Source organism: Lactuca saligna, chromosome 7 (assembly GCF_052625555.1).
Source record: "Lactuca saligna cultivar CGN05327 chromosome 7, ASM5262555v1, whole genome shotgun sequence".
NCBI classification, from domain to species: domain Eukaryota; kingdom Viridiplantae; phylum Streptophyta; class Magnoliopsida; order Asterales; family Asteraceae; genus Lactuca; species Lactuca saligna.
The window spans coordinates 80423603-80429602 of NC_136423.1; positions in this window are offsets into that span (position 1 = coordinate 80423603).

Consider the following 6000-nt stretch of genomic DNA (forward strand, 5'->3'; position numbering starts at 1 on the left):
GACTTTTTAGCCTTAGCAATCTAAACAAAAGTCGTAGAATATGTTAAACTAAGAACATCAATAAAAAGAATGCCCAAATCTGACTTCGTATGAAGAAGTTATGATTTTTCTAAGATTCGGCTTAACAGTTCACGGCCCGAAACTCGAATTTTAGTTCGAGCGGTTTTTGGCTTATGCGACCTAAATGAGAGTTGAATTTCTCATTAATAGGAACTCAACGGTAAAAAGACAGACGAAAACGGAGTCCGGATGAAGGAGTTATGAACTCTTCGCAGTCATTTAATAGTCTAAACGCCTCCTACTGTTAAATTTGAGATCGATCGAGAATTAGCTGACGGAGTCTAAACGAAAGTTGTAGATCTTGATTTTACCTACGCGTGGATATAAAGAACGTCGAAAACGGAGCTCGTATGCGAAAGTTATGATTTTTCTAAGTTTGAAGGCTGATACGCGATAGGGGGTGACGTGGCACCACCAGAATTGGACACGTGGCACAACCAAAAGGCCACCACATGGACCAACTCGACGAGTCATGACTCAGACTCGACGAGTCCATCAGATTCCTCCCCTATAAATAGAGGTGTCGGGTTCCCTCATTCTTCACACCTTCCTAAACTATTCTTTCTCTCTCTAGACTCTCTCTCTCTTGCCCCCTAACCCCCCTAAAAGCCTAGGTAAACCCCCTAGCACCCGAAGGAAGCCCCGAGGCTCCCAGAGTCCCGAGAAAAAGCGTCTTTCGGCTCGGAAACGCTGCTCCAGCGAAGCCCGGTTTTCGAGAAAACCCGCTGTAAGTGAGCTATGCCTACGCTATCTTTAGTATAGCTTATGTTTTAATATAGTAACATTATTAGGAACTTATAATGAGTATTTGGACTATTATTATGAGTTATATTGAGTGTTATTTAACGCTTGTATAATAATAATAATAGTCAGACTATTAGTTTGTCGCGGTTATCGTTAGACTAAACCCTAGTGGTATTGATACTAGGTTTTATCGAAGGAAATTGTTTTGAGAGTATCGAAGCGCTGTCCGAGTGCTGAGTCACCACCTTTCAGGTGAGTGCATGGTCCCTTTCATCTTACACATAGATATGAGGTATTTTAATATAAATTACGTGCTATGTGTACATATTGTCTGAATACTTGTTGTCTATGCTGGATGAATGATTTATACATGTTTTAAATGATTTAAACTGTATATTTATTTTATATCTACAAATATGTTGGGATAAAACATGGGTAGATGAAATAGTTGGTGAGTGATGAAATAAAATAATGAGAGATAGGTGATGATAGGAAGGTGATGATAGATAGGTGATTATGAATCGGTGATGTAGGATACTACAACCTTATCCGACAATTTGGAGATGTAGTCATCTACCAGAGTAGATGATAGGGGGTTTACCTAGGCGATGTATTGAGAGATAGGTGATGTTGTGGCTATGTATTCATGTGATGATAGACTAACCCTTATCATGATTTACAAGTCCAGGCGATGTTGTGGCTGCGTAATCATGCGATGATACCCTAACTCTTGCTAGACACGTATTGAGGGAGTAATCCCCGGATTAGTATTGTCTATGCAATGTAGGCGATGATCCTTAGGTAAAGTTCGTAGGAACAATCATATAAGGAAATACGATATAAGGAGATGAGAAGTAAAAATGATATAGGAGATGACCCTTGAGATAATATCTTTAGGGAAGACTAAAAGAAGATAATGGGGATGGGTAATTGGGTTGAGTGTTTGATTGTTTAAACATAATAACTATATTATTGTGGGTTGAAAACCCTATGTACTCACCAGGTTTCCCAACCTGACCCACTCAGTTTATTTACATCACAGGTGGCGATATGAAGTGACATTACACTGAGAGATTTAAAGAGATGTAGATCACTAGTGTAAATAATTGTAAGTTCTGTTTATGCTTATGTTTCTGTATTAACGATGACATCCCAAACGTTTTAAGATGAATAAAAATACGTTCTTCGAAAATGTTTTAATAACGTATTTTTCGTGTTTTTCTGGGAACAAATTCCGCAACCTTTTTATAAAATGAAGTACTCTGATTTTTATAAAGCATAAACAAAATCGGTCTTTTCTGGCCGTGATTTTGGGGATGTCACAGTTGGTATCAGAGCATTAGTTTAAGTGAACTAGGAATATGGATTTATTTCTAGACTTAAACTTAGAATGCTAAGCGATGATTGTGAGGTGTGAGCACTAGCTTATTTTAGGAATTATGCCTAAAATGCTTTTATGTGCTAAATACTTGTGCTTGATATGTTGTTAGTTGTTCGGATCTATGGTCTGTTGCCGACCGGATCTGGAAACCTTATGTGTTTAGGAGTCTAAACGTACGACTACGATATTAGAACTAGCATATAAACGTTTCGGAGTGATAAGGATGATTTAATCGTCAATCCTAAGTAAAGATCTAGATTCACCTTATTCGGTGTATAGATCAAGATGGCAAGAACCCGCAGCGGAAACGTGAATGCAAATGGGAACAGAAACCAACCCCCAGTGATTGAGCAAATACCGGTGATGGAAGCCGCTGCTGAGCCAGTCTCAATGGCCGGAGTGCAAGCGATGATCCAAGCGATGTTGGATCGTCAAATGGAGGAAACTAGGCGTTTGCTCCAGCAAAATCGAGAGGAAGCGACCGTTCAGATCGAACAACCCGTGTTGAACGAAGGGCAGACTGAGGAGGGAAACTACAGTGGGACTGTTGGTCAAGCCAACCCACCAATAGTTAGGCGAAACCACCAAGATGGAGGAAATGATGGACGTGGATGCAAATACAAGGATTTCATGGCGTCCAAACCACCGAGTCTATCTGGAATCCCGACGCCGGTGGAAGTCATAAACTGGATCTCCGAGATGGAGACGATGTTTGAGAGTTATGAGTGTAGCAACAGGAAAAAGACCGCTCTCGCGGTTCCTCTGTTGAAATCTGGAGTACTAAGCTGGTGGAAGCTACTAGCTGATTCGATGCCCAAAGGAGAAGCGAGCAAAATGTCATGGGAGGATTTTCTGGTGCAGTTAAAAATGCAGTACTGCTCTGAACAGGATCTTCTGGAAATCAACAACGAGTTTCAGAATCTAAAGAAGAGAAAGATGAGTGTCATCGAGTATGCTGCAAGTTTTACGGAGAAAATGAAGCTTGTTCCTTATCTAGTTCCAACTGAACTCTCCAAGGTCAATAAGTTTGCCCACGGATTACCAGCAGACTTTGGTCCAATGGTCAAACAAGCAACCACTTTGAAAGCCGCCATCTGGGCAGCCAAGAATGTTGAGACCCAAATAAGAGAAAAGGGTCTGGAGAAAGTTGAAGTTGGTGAGAAGAGGAAGTTGGAAGGATCCTAAAGACCTGATAATAAGGGAAAGTTCTCGAAGTCTAACCTGGACGACCGAAGGAATGAAGCCAAGTGGTGTGAGAAGTGCAAGAAGAAGCACTTCGGAAGATGCGATGGAGAAGTGACGTGCTATAAGTGTGGTAGGACCGGTCACTATTCCAGAGATTGTACATTCGACAACAAGAAGTGCTACGAATGTGGAAATAATGGGCATATTTCAAAGAACTGCCCAAAGAAAAATAAAGCAGCAAGACCAGAAATGCCACCAAGGCCAAGGGCATTTCACATGATCCTCGACGAAGCAGAAAACCGTGCGAGGAATCAAGGATGAGGACTTCATATCCGAAGATCAAGTTATGCAGTAGCCATAGTATTGTATGATGTAGCCTATTAGAGGCATAGCCTAGGGTGAACTTGAACACCTATGTAATTGTTTCAAGAAATAATATAAAACCTTTGTTTTGTTATCTGATGAGTTAAGTTGTTGTGTGATTCGCTGCATGGTGACTTGGGAAACTGCGAGACAATACTTGGGACGAGTATGAGTAGGTGTGAATGGTAGTAGAGGCCTATACTACCGGAAGCACAGGACTCACACTTGGATCAGGGAAAGTCACAAGGTTACCAAGAAGCCAGTAATTGATTTCGTTTTATTCAAGTATGTCGTTACCATTGTTTCGGTAATGACTAAGAAGATTGTTGTTATCCCGACCCTAGTGGTCATATCACATTGAGTCCGACTACGATGAGTAGGTTACGTGGTTCAGAGAACCAAGTTTGATATAGCGTCCGACTTAAACCAAACGATTAAAATCAAAGCGATCAATAGAAGTATCGCGCTCGTTGTTGAAGAAATTGGTGGCTAGAAATGCTACATGTTAAGGTGTGATTATATCACATTAGAACATGAAGGAAGGCCTAGTCTGTTTTAGAATTTAACTCTAAGAGACCTAAGTCTAAAAGTGCGACACATGATGATAGATCATAATTTGGAGTCTAACCTGGGGTAGAGAGCAGGTGCACGATTAAGTACTGCTTACAATCAATAAGTCTAAGAGATAGACTTGAAGGAATAAAGAAGTTATAATTTTTACCTAGGATGAAGAGATGATGTATAGAGTCATTATAAGAACCCTGTTTCGTTGATGATTCCGGGACGTAATCATCCTAAGGGGGAGATAATTGTAACGCCCGTAGATCCGGGCTAGTCAATTTAGAGGCAATAGGGGTCGAAAATGACTTTTCGACAAAAGATTATTTAGAATAAATAATCTTAACCAAGTTGTATAATATGTCACAAGCTTTCCGTACATATAAAGAACGCCGAAATCCGAGTTATAACGAAGAAGTTATGGCCCGCTGAAGTTTTACGGCAAAACCGGCACGGCACCGGGAGACGTAAATAGTGAATTTACGATAGAAGACTTTTTAGCCTTAGCAATCTAAACAAAAGTCGTAGAATATATTAAACTAAGAACATCAATAAAAAGAACGCCCAAATCTGACTTCGTATGAAGAAGTTATGATTTTTCTAAGATTCGGCTTAGCAGTGCACGGCCCGAAACTCGAATTTTAGTTCGAGCGGTTTTTGGCTTACGCGACCTAAATGATAGTTGAAGGTCTCATTAATAGGAACTCAACGGTAAAAAGACAGACGAAAACAGAGTCCGGATGAAGGAGTTATGAACTCTTCGCGGTCATTTAACAGTCTAAACGTCTCCTACTGTTAAATTTGAGATCGATCAAGAATTAGCTGACGGAGTCTAAACGAAAGCTGTAGATCTTGATTTTACCTACGCGTGGATATAAAGAACGTCGAAAACGGAGCTCGTATGCGAAAGTTATGATTTTTCTAAGTTTGAAGGCTGATACGCGATAGGGGGTGACGTGGCACCACCAGAATTGGACACATGGCACAACCAAAAGGCCACCACATGGACCAACTCGAAGAGTCATGACTCAGACTCGACGAGTCCATCAGATTCCTCCCCTATAAATAGAGGTGTCGGGTTCCCTCATTCTTCACACCTTCCTAAACTATTCTTTCTCTCTCTAGACTCTCTCTCTCTTGCCCCCTAACCCCCCTAAAAGCCTAGGTAAACCCCCTAGCACCCGAAGGAAGCCCCGAGGCTCCCAGAGTCCCGAGAAAAAGGGTCTTTCGGCTCGGAAACGCTGCTCCAGCGAAGCCCGGTTTTCGAGAAAACCCGCTGTAAGTGAGCTATGCCTACGCTATCTTTAGTATAGCTTATGTTTTAATATAGTAACATTATTAGGAACTTATAATGAGTATTTGGACTATTATTATGAGTTATATTGAGTGTTATTTAACGCTTGTATAATAATAATAATAGTCAGACTATTAGTTTGTCGCGGTTATCGTTAGACTAAACCCTAGTGGTATTGATACTAGGTTTTATCGAAGGAAATTGTTTTGAGAGTATCGAAGCGCTGTCCGAGTGCTGAGTCACCACCTTTCAGGTGAGTGCATGGTCCCTTTCATCTTACACATAGATATGAGGTATTTTAATATAAATTACGTGCTATGTGTACATATTGTCTGAATACTTGTTGTCTATGCTGGATGAATGATTTATACATGTTTTAAATGATTTAAATTGTATATTTATTTTATATCTACAA